Source organism: Atractosteus spatula, chromosome 2 (assembly GCF_055471065.1).
Source record: "Atractosteus spatula isolate fAtrSpa1 chromosome 2, fAtrSpa1.hap1, whole genome shotgun sequence".
NCBI lineage: Eukaryota > Metazoa > Chordata > Actinopteri > Semionotiformes > Lepisosteidae > Atractosteus > Atractosteus spatula.
The window spans coordinates 1967573-1982298 of NC_142707.1; the positions used below are offsets into that span (position 1 = coordinate 1967573).

Consider the following 14726-nt stretch of genomic DNA (forward strand, 5'->3'; position numbering starts at 1 on the left):
TGCAGTGAAACATTTCATTGCAGTGGACATTTCTGCTGCACAACCTGTATTTACTTGCTTGTACATCACGTTACTTTAATCATTATGGTGACTAGTGAGCAGGAAGGGCTGCTTCACATCACAATTTTGTGAGATCTTGAATGCCAGTTTGTGACAGCATGGCGACTTACAGCACTTTCACAAAGTTCAGGATTTCATGCTTAATTAGAAATTTGTCATTTTTCTTCTATAGCGTCCGTTAACTTATTTTGGTACCAAGATTTAAAAACCGGTCTGAGAAATTGGGACTGCAGTTCCCCTTTGAAGCAGTAAACTAAACAATTAAAAGCTAGAGTATAAATGAATTTTAAGATTTAAAATTTGGGCTGACGTGCAAGACCTGGGCTGATCTGGTCCGAGAGATCATTCCACAGCCTTGGAGTAAGAAAGCAAAAGGTCCGGCCCCCCCATGTCTCCCAAGGATGTTCCAGGGCTCAGGGACTCCTATTGGGAACTGAAAGAAGACCAGTAAGGAAGGGAAGAAGGGAGAGAGATTGAGCGACAGCGCCTAATGGTTCTCAGTGAAGTAGGTTAAAGGTGATCAAGCACTGCTCTGAATCTCGATGAGTGTGGAAGGGGCGCCAGCAGCCAGTCCTGTGGCAGAACGATTCCCAAGAGCAGTGTCAAGAGTCCACCCTGTACGCAACATCACTGGAGTTCAGGATGGGGAATCGAGATATTGGGACTAGTGTTCACCTGGAGCAGCGTCTGACAAGACCGGCTGTGATTAGGAAAAACAAGTCTGCATTGATTTTAGCGTCTAATATTATCAATATGCATTTTGAAAGTTAGAGGACTTTCCAGCCAGGTGCCTAGATAGTTATAAACCTCGACTTGCTCCACCTTTATTTTAAAGAGAAAATGTTAAGATCATTGCTCAGGCAGCTGTTTAATTTTTTAAATGAACAGAACAGAAGAAACAGTTTGCAGAGCGGTTCTTATTAAGGACATAGTGGGTCTGTTTTCTGTGTCTTTATCAAGTATTCAGACCCTTGTACACTTTTCACATTTTGTTGCTTTACATTTTGAGCACATGTTAGATGTGTAGAAGGTTTTTGAAAAAATGGTTTAATATCACTGTGACCACCAGACTTGCTCCTGTCAGTTATGCGAAGTTCAGCTATCATTTCTGTTTAAGTAAATGGTTATATCAAAAAAACTGAAGGAAGGGTCTTTGGAACTTGACCACCTTAAAGTCAGCTTGCGGTCATGACAATTTGAAGCAACATTTGACATCTGTTATATACACAACGTACATACACCTCACATTCAAAAATAGCAAAAAAGTAAATAGAAACAATGGAAAATCGTGATTGCAAAAGTATGCAGGTACTTTGCTTGCAACCACTTAAAGTCAGCTGTATTTTTAGAAGTTACTGAAACTGGAAAATGAGACGGCAATGATATGTTCTCCATATATTTAACTATCTTCCAAAATCACTTAGGATCATTTGAAAGGTTAGGAAATTTATGGTTGTAATAGCTCATGTTGGTCAGCTTTCTAATAGTTTGCGTGAGTTTTTCTGACAGAACATCAGTCAGATGTTTTGTTAGAGGCCAGGCTAGAATCGTTTGCTCAGTTAAAGTGGGGGCTTTTCTTGCCAGACAGCACATCAACAGCTTTAAGGCTGTCTTGACTGTTGGCTGTAGCTTGCTGTATGTCTGTGTGGTGTGGCAGCGTCTTTCAGCTTGTTTGATGAGTAACAAGACACCAGGTCACTGTGATCTGAGGTCATTGCTTATCACAGGTGAGCCTGACCTTGGCACTGTAAACTCTTCAAAGGGTGGCTTTCTCTGCTGTCTGTATACATTATCCATGTAGCAACTTTAATGCATGCGTGTCTGAGGGTTAGCAAATTAGGAGTGGCGTCACGGTATCTACGTTTTTGTAGGGAATGTACGGGTTCCAGGACTCCTGTAAGAAATGCAAGTGAGCTGTTCCGGGACACATGGGTTTCCTGGTCTCATGTCCTAAGCACCATGATTGTCAAAGGCTGCCTTTTCTTATTGTTACTTCCTGCATCTGTCCGTCCCATTTCAGGTTAAAACCTCCCAAAGCTGAGATTACTTTGTTGGATCTCCATTTTCTCTGTGCTAGAGATGATTAATCCTGGAACTCGTCGGGGAGAAAAGGCCTCCCTCAGTCCCGGGATTCATTGCCGAACCACAGCAGCCCTGAGATCAGCATGGTAGCAGTGCCTGAGCTGATTTGACCTTAACCTTTCCCTCAGGATGAGCTCGGCGTGCTTTCACATGGCCTAGAAACCCTGCCAGATTGTGCTCCCCGACGAGCAGAGCTGGGAATCTGCTTTAAGCAGTCTACGAGTCAGTGTGTATGTAATCTACATGTGGCTTAAATAACCAGAAGTGGAATTTGTAAGGTCTCTAAGCACTGGGAAAGAGTTCAAATGACTGCCTGGTGACATGTGGCGGGTGAAATTCCAAACTATTCAAAGCTTTTCCTCTTTTATCTTGAAGAAGTATGAGGAAATATGGAGCAGTCTTGAGTCTGCTGTGCTCTGGTTGTAAATGATCCAAACCAGCTTCTTTGAAAGGCCGTGATGAATGTGGCGGTCTGTATCGATGGACAGCACAACTTTTGTGTCTGCTTTCACTTCTTGCCAAAGTTTGGAAGTGCACCAAACATAGTGACTCATTCTTTCTGTGTAGAGCTGCGTATACGTGGATTTATACACAGTCATCTTATTGAAGAACACTAATACAAGGCCTGGGCTTCTTTGTGGCCTTGCGCTGTGTTTATTATTGTGCTTGCAGATGTGTCAGTTTTAATAACAAATCGGTCTTACTAAAACCCTCAAACCACAGGTTCTGAACAAGTAGTCTTGCTCTAATGCAGGGTTTTTCGTGCTGCTGGTTATTGCTCAATTTAAATTACAAGAAAACCTCTAAATGCTCCACCGTATACCAGTGAGACGTGTCGTTTTCCCCTGACCCACCATTGCAATTTCACTCCAGTAGCTACTGCAGACAAGATGTGTGCTATGAGGCTCAGTGCGTTCACGCTTGCATGGAGAATACCCGACTGTGTTTTAATGCCGGCGATGACCTGGCCTTTCTCCTCCAGTGGCCCTTGCGAACGCGCGCTGAGCCGCACGGCTCGGCGGTCCAGCCGGGAGCCCGCCCTGTGCTGCAGGCAGCTGTGCGGTCTGCGCTGCCGCGATAAGCTTTATCAGCACAGGCCAGACCGGCCTCCAGGCCCATGGTTTCGCGTCAGTTCCAGGGATCTGCCCCGTAGCCCAACCCCTTTTCTTAGAAATCGACCCACTGGCGCGCAGAGTCAGAGGCGCGATCTCTTCCATGCTTGGGTGTGTCTTGTGGTGAATTCTTCTAAGAAATGGTGACTACTCTTCCTTCTTCTTTCTTGCTAATTCTTCCTTGCGTGCGGCGTATTCTTGGGTCTTGCATGTGAGGTTCTTTTTGCAGCCCTGCTTGGATAGCTGGCCTCTGAGCCTCTGGTGTGAAGTGCAGATCAGCATGTAATTTAAGGCTGTCCATGCTTCACGCCTGCCATGTACTGACTGCACTAGTGAAGGCCATGCCAATAATTCAGGCAGGCAGTATGGTTGAGATGGTAGATACTGCTCATAGCAGCCTCTCTTTGTGTGACTCTTGAGTGACAACAGCTAGAGTTCCCCTTGGACTGGTGAAGTTTTTCTGATCTTTTTCCAGTTTTGTTTTTTTCTGCCGATTACTAACAGACGAGCTACCACAGATTTCAAAAGAAGTGAAGTGACAGTGTGTAGTTATTTGCAACAAAATTTTCTCTCTCTTGCAAAATGCTTACTAACCCTACTACTGTTGTGTCAACTTTTATTTTGTCTTTTTTTTAAATATGTAAATGTGGAGTTAAAAGAGCAGGTGTACCGCATGCATGTTTTTTGAAAGCTCCAGAATTGAAATGTGTGCCTTGAGGAGTGGAATTTGTTTTCTGTGACTGCTTGCCCAGTACTTTGAGATCCTGCTGTAGAGTGATCATCCTTTGTATCAGTACACTTAATAATAATTGCTTCCACTTATATAGCGCTTTTCTGGACACTCCACTCAAAGCGCTTTACAGGTAATGGGGATCACCAGTGATATGGCTGCTGGCATGGAAGTATTCCTTTCGCACAATTCCGCAGGCATGTCTTCTTTATTTATATTATTTAAAAAATAAAAGGGTTTCCTTTATGGAATTCAGTTGTCTTTTCATTTTTCATATTATTATTATCGACCAGCAGCCATATCACCCTGCACCTCACAGCTGGCAGCCCCCTGAAGCTCAGCAGGTGTGAGCCTGGCCAGTACCTGGATGGGAGACTCCTGGGAAACTAAGGCTGCTGCTGGGAGAGGTGTTAGTGGGGCCAGCAGGGGGCACTCACCCTGCGGTCTGTGTGGGTCCTAATGCCCCAGTATAGTGACGGGGACACTATACTGTAAAATGGCGCCATTCTTCTGATGAGATGTAAAACTGAGGTCCTGACTCTCTGTGGTCATTAAAAATCCCAGGGCGTTTCTCGAAAAGAGTAGGGGTGTTACCCCGGCGTCCTGGCCAGATTTCTCATTGGCCCTTACCAATCATGGCCTCCTCTTAATCCCCATCTCTGAACTGGCTTCATCACTCTGCTCTCCTCCTCACTGAGAGCTGATGTGTGGGGAAAGTACTGGTGCACTCTGACTGCCATCATATCATCCAGGTGGGGCTGCACACTGGTGGGGGTGGAGGGGATCCCCATTACCTGTAAAGTGCTTTGAGTGGAGTGTCCAGAAAAGCACTATATAAATGTAAGCAATTACTATTAATTAAAAATATAAATACTTTGCTTTTTGTCAGTAGTAGGTCTGTCCCCACATATTGTAAATTTAATTAGGGATGTTGCTTAACCAGGCTTGTGAACAGGTTGCATACCAAATCATCCGAAACGTTAAATTGAATACGATCAATACTGGGAATACAACATTTGAGGCGATGAACTCTGAAGTATGCGGCGTTTCGTTTGATCGTGTTCTGTGTGTAGTTCTTGTGTATTAAAGACGGAAAACAGCCTGAGCGCAGTGCAGAGTTTTAGCTGGCCCTGTGGTGTGGCGCGGCGCAGAGAGAGGCGGACGCTGCCGTGCCAGCCTGAGCCCGAGTGATGAGCGTCACTGTGCCTGAGCTGGGATCCGCTCACGGGTCACTCCGGGATCAGAGCCACACCGCCCCGCCCCCTAGACGCTGGAGAACTGGGCTACACGTCATACTGCAGGAGAGCCCTCCGGCGGCCGGGTCACATGAGGATGGAGTCGCCTTCTGCTTCTGCACCTACAGTAGTAGAGCACAGGATGTTTAGACGTGTATAAACGTTTTCACACGAGCACACCCACCTCCAGACAGGGTTGTAGTAGCTGCTGCCAATAAAACGATCCAAAAGATTTGAATTTCTTGTGTGGTTGCAAAGGTGGCACAGGGCCTTGTTTACAGAAGAAAGCTTGGAGTCGTCCATTTCTGAGTCCATGGCCCTCACTAACACTCTTCCTCTTGACCGATGTACAACATCTTCTCGATCTTCTCAAGATCTTCTCGATCTTCTGGACTACGATAGCCGATAGCTGACCGGCAAAGATAAAATACGTTGATTTTGCATATTTTACATGTTTGTGATTTGTAACGGGGGGAAAGTGATTTTCAGTCTCTCTCCGGCAGTTTGTTTAGTTTGATAAAGATCCCTGCCAGCTATGTCTTTGGGGAACGGCTCTCTTGGTCTTTGCAGTTCCTTCTGATAGCCCCCTGGATACATTCTGGAGAAACAGTGTGGTCGGCTCCCGCAGAGAGCGCGCAAGGCTGGCTGCTGCTGACGTATATGTTTTTTAACGTTTCTTTAAAAGGCCGCTGCGCCCTTAAGTTCCTTCTCATCACACATCTTCTCTTGCTCCTTTTTGCGTATTAGAGCATCATATGACAACTGGCCTTGTTTCATCGCATTCACAAATACAATACTCAGACCGGGAGAGAGAAACGAGTGTGTGAAAAATGATTAAAGACAGGGGGGGGGTCTTTTAGACCTGTCTCCGGAGGGGTAAATATTCGTTAGGCAAATGTGCGAGCAGCTGAGTGAGTAGTGTTTTCTGTAAGGAGCTCTTGTTATGCGTCAGTGTTTTTTTTCCTGCTTGCATGTGGCCAAGGGGAGAAGGCAGGCTGTGTGCTGGTGAATGCTCCTTTGTGTCTGCCAGAGGGGCTCCTTGGGAGAGGGGGGCAGTATTTTTCAGGAGGAACGAGGTGCGCCTGTTGTGAGTGCAGGAGCCCGTGGAGGGGTGCTGTGCAAGAGAGGGGACGCGGGGAGAGGGGTTCATTCCTGGTGGAATGAGACTCGGAGCAGTTGGCTGTGCGGCAGAGAATTATTCCCCAAACATTGTCCAAACTCTGTGTTTCCGAGCTGCGTGGTTTGCCGTGTGCCTAGTCCTGGGATATAAAATAGAGGCTGACAACCTCCGTTTTCCGTGGTCCAAGTGTGGAGCGGTTGTTGAAAATCATTTTTTTCCCCTCTTCCGTATGGATCTGAGGTAGTAACTCAGAGGTAATGCACACAACACCATCGTTAACCGCTGCCTCTCTGCCGCTGCAGATGGTGGCCTGTGAGGTGCCCTGGATTTGTCTCTGGACCGTTCGGTCAAGAGGTGTGGTACGGCTGCAGCTGCCTGGGTCGCCCCCCGGGTCAAGATCAGAAGAGCCAGGGAAAGGCCTGTGCTTCCTCGGCGCCGTGACAGCCGTTGAATGAGTGCTAATGCCACTGAGGATTTATGAGCCCTACGCCGCTGTGCAGCCTGCATTGAGGAAGCAGAATAGCATCGATATTTAATATCCAGTGTCGGCCCGCTTATGGAAAAAGGTTTGCTGGCTGCCGAAATGGATCAAGCGGCTAGGCCATATCAGCGTTGCTTTTCCCCCTCCAGTTTCCTCATGTTACCTGTCCAAACCAGGAGAACATGAACTGCGTGTCCACTGCTTTTCAACAGAAACCGCTGGTTCTTGTAGTCCGTCATCGGTAGATCAGCAGTGATCATCCCAGCCGTTCGAGCGCCGTGACGGGTGCGGTGTTGGGAGCGTTCGGTTGTTGCCGGGGTGATTTGGCCGTGCCTAAATCCCGCGCGGAGCGGCTTCGTGGGGCAGCGTTTCTGAGCAGGGTCCAGGGGAAGGGTTAATCCAGGTGCCTCCTCTGCGCTGAGGAGGCGGGAGCGCGTGGGAGGCCCCGGTGGTGGAGATCTGAGCTCAGATGAGTCAGTGGTGCCTGCGAGAGTGAAGGGGAAATTCTGCCTCAGTCAGACTTTCCCATCGGGTCCTGCCGCCGAGCTCACAAGGCCGAAGCAGGCAGACGCTTGATCCGGGGCTTCGGGGGACTCGGGAGCCACATGGGGGCCGCGGCACCTTGTTTACTGATTTAAGAAGGGAAGAACCGCGATGACTCGCTGTGGTACGGTGACATTTCGAAACCCGCATAACTTTCGATCAAAACAATGATTAATCTAAAAACACCCAGTTTGATTAAAGACCCCAGCTTATGGTAAAAGCACAGTCGAAACTCCACTGACCTGTTTGAATGGGAATTAAAAGTTATTTTAATGAGCGAATGAATAAAGTTGTCTGGTTTCAAGCTTTACTGTCCCCAGGTACTTGAGCAAGATGAGTATCTGTATGGCTGCCGTTCTTATTTTCTAATATCTAACTAAATTGTTCACCTGACAGTCTACACAGCACTCTGTGACCGGAATTTCAACATTAAGCACAATTTATGTGTCAACACATTTAATCTGTCCAGTTAATAAATACTGTCTGACTGTTTCGGGGAACGTGTCAGAGCAGTGAACGTGTCAGGGATGACAGAGCAGTGTCATCTCCGAGCCTGTGCCTCTCCCAGCCATGATCACTCCATCTGTCGGAGGGATACCAGGGATATTTCTCTAGAAGGACATTAGGAGCCCAAATGATCATTTAACTGGGATCACACCTAAGCCCTGCTCTCGGGGCTCGACCAAACTATTTTTCATTTCAAACCTCCTTGTCGATTTGCGGATTTCAGCCTTTCACATGTGTCCTGGAGCTCCTCCCTCAGATCTCCGTGCTTTTGGGCTCCGGTTCTCTTTCCGTTCCTCTGGTCACCTGACCCATCTGTTTGCTTTAGTTCCCAACACCCTCCCATCGTTGCTTTTTCTTTATTCCCGCTTTTCGCTGTGGGATTAACCCTTGCCTGTTCCCAAGGGGGGTACGCAGGGGATGTCATGAGCTGTGGAAGATCCTGAATGAAGCTGCCAGTTTTCCAGTTTAGCAAGTGCAGTCTCCTAGCTACCTTTAGCACCAAGTGACTCCTGGTACACACACAACCTGCACTTCAGGGCTCCTGGATCCTGGTCCTGAGGGACGCCTGTGTCTGTTAGTTTTTAAGGATTGAGTGCACATAAAAGATGAATGGAGGAGCAATTAGTACAGGATGTTAAAGATCACTTTAGCTATAAACAGTTTCTTGCATTAGGAATTGGTCTTTTCACAGACCCCAGCTTGCTCTCCATGAGACACACAGACAGGGAGAGAAGCTGGGGGTCAGAGCGCAGGGTCAGCCATTTACACGGCGCCCCTGGAGCAGTTGGGGTGAAGGGCCTTGCTCAGGGGCCCAACGGAGTAGGATTCCTCTGCCGGCCACGGATTTGAACCGGCAACCTCCCAGCTACAGGCACAGATCCACAGAGCCACAGAGGCACCGCACCGTCCGGGTGGACCCAGGTAGAACAAAAGTGAGCAGACACAGGGTCACTCCAAGACCAAGACTGCGCACAGCTGATCTTGTTCATGCAGACCGTGCTACATCTTGCAATTTATATTATTCTTTATATATTAGTAGCCGTCAATGCAGCTTGTCTGTGTTTTACAAAACGTCGTAGTCTGTTCCCAACAGTGAAGGGGCTCTTCTGTGTACTAAGACTGGCACAGTAAGGCAACCCCTTGTGGGGGGGGGGGGGGGGCTGTTACATGGAGTTAAAGATGCAGAGCTCCCGTCGTCAGTACAGCTGCGCTGCAGCTCGTCTGCACAGATGCGTGTCCCTGTCTTGTATTCTCCTGCATGGAATTTCATTGAATTTGGATGACAAACTGTGTTTAGCCTCCTGCAGAGCCAGGAGGTTTCTCATGTTGACCACTTTTGCAAGACCTTTCAGGCCAATTTACTAGGTACCTGATATCTAGGAACTAGGAATCTTGCACAAAGTTTCGTTTTCATCGCATGTTTCATCTGCCCGTCTGTGAAAGCGTTTAAAGACGTTTAAAGTCGGTGTGATCACAGACCACAGATCAAGGTTGGAAGGCTCCTTGTAGCTCCATCCTGCATGATATGACAGAAATAAGTTATTTGTCTGAAATAATGTAATCCAGTTGAACTCGGGTCCTGCCAGTTGTGATGGGAAGTGGCTGAGAGTTGGTCATTGGTCACAGTTTCACGTTATGATATGTTGGCATAATACCCCATGATCAGCACAGCTTTCTGAAAGTGAGTTGTTTTTGCGAAGAAATGATTTGTGCAGTTAAAACTATTTGATTCACCCTCATTTTTATTATGTTTTTTGTTTTATTTTTCCTCTTTGAGAGTGGATCAGATTTAAGGGTGTGTGAATATATTGAAAGGTCTGCACTTTCCTCACATCATTGTTTTTATTTTTTGTGAGTATTCCTCCGTCTTCTTATTCCTTTGTTCCTCTCAGTCCTCATATCTTCCTTAGTATTAAAGGAGCAGCAAACCCCCATTATTGAAACCTCTTCCACATCCAGGTCTCTTTCAATTCAGTTAATTCCCTTTGCAACAGTTTGTGTTGAGAATTAATTTAGGAAGCAAAAATGACCACCAGCTTTTGTAAATACGGGAGCTATAAACACAAGCAGGCAAGTTGTAACTGTCTATAAATGATGACTGTGTAAGTTCAACATAAATGTACAATTTAAACATAGCATGTTATTGACATGGAGGTGAATGTGTATAATGTATAAAACATTTGTGCACCTTTGACTTAAAGGTGCTGTATGTGCAGACTGCTATCAGCTGCCTGTGGTTCATATCTGGGTCAGAAAGTAGTGAGTGCAAGAGGTAAATATTGACAAACTCGAGCTCTTGCTACACTTAGTGCTTCCTCTTTACTAAGAAAGGGCCAGAGCAACTTCCTGCCTGTCGACGCCCTCTTAAAGCATCATGTCTGATGTGGGCTCTTTGTGCTTACAAACACGCACACATTCATGGGAATGGTTTCCCAGCTGGGTCATTCCAGCTGGGAGAGTGAGGCTGGCCAGCCTGTAGGCCTGCCTGGCATGTCTGCTGTCCCCCAGGGGAGAGTCTCTGCAGGCTGCAGGATGGCAGATATGGTGTCTTTATTTTTGGGATATAAAGTGGCGGTTTGGCAGGGTGACCCTAAGACACACTTGCCACATGTTCAGTTTCTGAGCAGATGAAACTCAGTCCCCGTCCCAGTTGGCGCCATTAACAGGGCCATCTTTTCCTCAAGATGAAAATGAAATCAAATCGGAATATGAGAGGTGCTTAAGGAACATAGAACAACACGAGAAAGAGGTCATTTGGGCCCGTTTAGCTTGTTCCGAGGATTAGCAGCCGCGTTTGCATCCACCCCCTGCCAAAACATAGACGTGCCGTTGGGAAGTGTGCTTGTATTTCTTGTTGACAAAGGCAGGAGTGACCCAAATGTCAACGAATCGGGTTTGTGCAGATGGAACTGGGGGCCGAAGTCAACCTGCTTTCAGCTCTCGAGGGAAGACCATGACCGCAGGACTCGGAAGCTCACTCATCCCCGGAGAGAGGAGTGGCGCGGTGGCGCTGCGTGTTGCACACCTCACCCCTGAGCTCCCCGATCCATCAGCTGAAGGCCAGGCCCTTGCCATAACCCTAACCCATCCTCCCCTGGTAGCAGAGTTACTTAGACACGCCACCCTGAACCCCAGGAGTTTCACAGTTTAATAATGCAATTTAATGCACTCTAATGCGGATCCTGTGCAGCTGTGCAGCATTAAATATATGACTGCAGTGTCATTGGTATGAGCCTTCAACATTACTATCCATCAGACCCCTGACCCAGCTTGTCTATCGAGATAACGTATTTTAGGCTCTTTCTTGGATGCGGTTTCTTAAAAACTTTGATGGCGGTGCTACGTCTTTTCAGTTATTATTAAACACAACAGCAGCCCGAGAAGACGACCGAAAAGGGAAAAAAACAAGTGTTGTGGTTTTGCACCTCTTGGGGGGGGGGGATGGTTTTTTTTTGGTATCTGAAGTTCGCTCGGCACTGCTTCTGTCACTGCGTGGCCTTAACGTGGGGTGAGACCGCGGAAGAGGAAATTGACTCAGAGTTTCTCAGAAACGTGGCTGCACCATGTGACTTGCTGGAATGAGAGCCCGAGCTGGGGCTCATTTACATATTGGGTCTTCGTGGTGCGAGGAGGAGGGTGCAATGTCAGAGCCGAAACCCCTTCGCAAGGTCTTGTTTACATCTGTGGCGCTCTGTGACTCAACGCCGAGAGCCCGCCAAAATGTCAAAAACCGCCTTCTGGCTGCGAGCGCCATTTCTTCCCCTTCTGTGCGCGGGGTGTGCGTTGTGAACGAGCGAGGTGCGTTTTTCGGTCATGGGCGCCACGGATCGGCGGATCCTCCTCCCGTGTTCCTGGCTGACAGGAAGGCAGCGGCACGGCGGATTCCCAGAATATTTTGAAAGGCTCCCTTTTTGGGGGGTGTTCAGCGTTTCTTCCCCGTCGCTGCTTCTGCAGTGTCTTCAGCGTATGGTTTGAAGTGGAAAGTGAAATTGTGCCTTCCATCTCGCTGATGTGGAGCAGAGTTCCTCCTCCTTGTCCGACCCATGGCAAATATAAAACACTCCCCCCCCCCCCCCCTCCCCACACACACACACACCACACACACCACACACACACACCACAGGCGGAGGAGCGCACTGTTATTAATATTGTAAACAGAACTTATTTCACTGCTCATTCTCGCACAGTTGTGCCATCCAGGCAGGACCTCATGGCAGTGACACGCAGAGCTCGTGCTCGGCTGCGCTCGGACCTTCTCCATTCCCGTTTTTATTCCTGTCGGACTTGAAAATCCGAACCTGAGTTTCCCGAGACCGACCCGTTCGTGTCTGAAGGCACGCCGGTTAAGAAACACTGACCTAAAGCAGACAACACGGGTGCTCGTGCCTGGGTCACGGTCACACATAACACTAATAAAATCGCCATTTCATTTACTCTGACTACCGTTTGCAGTTCAGCAGTTAGACCCCCCGATTCCCATTGTACGTTTTGGGTCGTGCTGGCTTCAGAATCCTAAATTCTGTGTTTTTGAATCGCCGTGTGACAGAAGGCATTTGTCAGAATTTTTATTTTAGTTCCCATTAATTATTCTTCATTTTGCCTGGTCCGTTATTTGGTCTGGGCCAGCACAGAACCCTCCTGCAGGACTCCTGAGATGTCAGTCAGAGCTGGGTCACAAAAACAGCAATTCAGCAACGGTTTGCTTCTCCTCGGTAGACAGGTCTTCTGCAGAGGCTGGAAAGGTTCGTGTGCGCGTACCAGTGTAAGCAGGTGCTCTTTTTTGTAAACACAGCGTGCCCATCAAGAGGAATAATTCACTTTGTTCCCTTTTAATCGCCAAGTGCAGTGAAGGGCTTCTCCTGGAAACACAAGAGTTAATGTCAAACACAAAAAGGCGTTTCTGATACTGGGGAAAACCCTAAAATTCCCCGTCCCTTATTTGACTAGCACTCCTGGTTTCATTCGCATCCTGTTAGAGAAGCCTGCCACCACCTCTCCTAGCCTGCCTCTCTGCTGAGCTGTCTTATTTGCAGAAACTGGCCAATGCACTGCCAGGTGGGGGGTTCTTCCTTTTCCTGATCTCACGAGCATAAGATTAGATTACAGTGGATGTCTCGTGTGGCTCACCTCAATGCTCTAATACCACTGACAGGGTAAGAAATCTGTGTCATTACTACAGAAGCCAAAGACCTGAGGCAACCATGTCTAGTTACCTGTACAAGAAAAGATGTGGTTCTTGAATGAAGGAGCTAATAACTGGGATCGTTTGTACAGAAGTATGCAATATTCCCAGTTCCCCTATGAAAAGCCAAACATCACCTTTACATAAATTCACATCTTTCAGATGAGACAAACATGGCCATTATTTGTCTATATGCAAATGATGGCTACTTCCGCATTGCTTTATTGGTAATATCTTTCCTTTGCAATGTGTCCCTGACTCCTACTGTGAAATTCGGTATCTTGTTCCAGCTACACATTCCTGTGAAGTTCACTCCAGCCTTGCTGAACTAGTAGGCAAATTTGTAAGAACTGAACCCTGAGCTGGAAGTTTGCATATTTAGCTCTTTCCTCCAGTGAGTCACTGTGAATTTTCCTGCATGTCCCATTTTTGTTTTATTTCAGGTGCTACGATGTAGTCAAAGCTGAAACGTGAGGGCCACAAAATGCCTCCAGTTTTCTGCCACATTGCAGAAGAGATCACCCAAGGTGGTCCTCATGGTAGAGTCTGTGCAGCACAGATGGGAGTTTTTGTAGATGGTTTTTATTTGGTTGTTTTCCCTACTTGAAATTCCATGGTTGCTTTAAGTAGGTTGAAGTGCGTTGTAAAAAAGCAGTAGGGAAACTCTTTTAAAACAGCCACACGTCAAGGTCTGCTGAGGCCTTGTAACAGCACAGCAGGCTGCATCAAATCTTCATAAAGATCCAGGAACGTGAATTCACACAGTCACACGAACGTGCGAGAAGCTCCACTTTGTATAATTATCAGCTAAATTCTTGCTGTTTTTATAAGGTTTATTGCAGAATTTATTCCTCACCTTTGTTTTTGTTTTTTTTCCTCAAAGAGGCCGGTTTGGAAGAACTGGCCAAACCCTCACAACGCAACCTGGATTTGAAACTTTGAAAATCAAAGGGCTGTTGCAAATTTACTTACTATTCATAAAGCCCTTTGGTAAATTTTGCTTAAAACAGTAATATCACCTATACAAATGAATTATTTTTCTTCTAAGAATTAAAGTATTTAAAAATAAACAAAAAAGGGGTTCAAATAAAATTCTTGTCTCTTATCCTTCCTGTTGGACTGGTTCTGACCCGATGGTGAAGCTCTGCTCCTGGCCTCCCCTTCTGAGGTGACAGTGTCACGGCAAGAGCATTTCTGCGTTCCTCTGCACAAGTTAGCCTTACACCTGCTGCGAGATTGACTTGTGTTATCTCTGCACCGCAGGGTCGAAAACAATTTAAAGCATCACAGCATCTCATGTGACTGTTTGCTTTTCGAGATTTGAGTTACCAGTCCTTTTTGCTCTCCCTCGTGTGACGCAGCCAATCCTGGGTCCGCTGGACTTTGCCTGTACAGCTCTCACGCCAGCATGAGTAGGGCTGTTGCCGGCTAAACATGTGCTTTTGTTCCACGGTACGAGGTGGCTCTGGGCTCATGGGTACCTGGGCAAGCTGACTAAAACTCAGCACTCAGGCCTGTTGTGTGCCACTGCTGTGGCTGTCCCTGCACAGTGTCCTGTAGCCCCAGCTCAAGTCAGGGCTGTCTACCACCTTGTTGCCTGATCTCATCAGGTCTCAGAGGCTCTGCAGGGCTGGGTCTGCTCAGTACTGGAAAGGGGTGGGAGAGACCTCCAGG

The 14726-nt window shown here is 47.2% G+C and overlaps 1 protein-coding gene across 4 annotated transcripts in view; it reads left to right on the forward strand.

The window, feature by feature from the left end:
* otud5a (OTU deubiquitinase 5a) overlaps nucleotides 1–14726 on the forward strand; it is a 59844-nt gene that overhangs the window by 24580 nt on the left and 20538 nt on the right. The gene's annotated exons all lie outside the window — the stretch shown is intronic.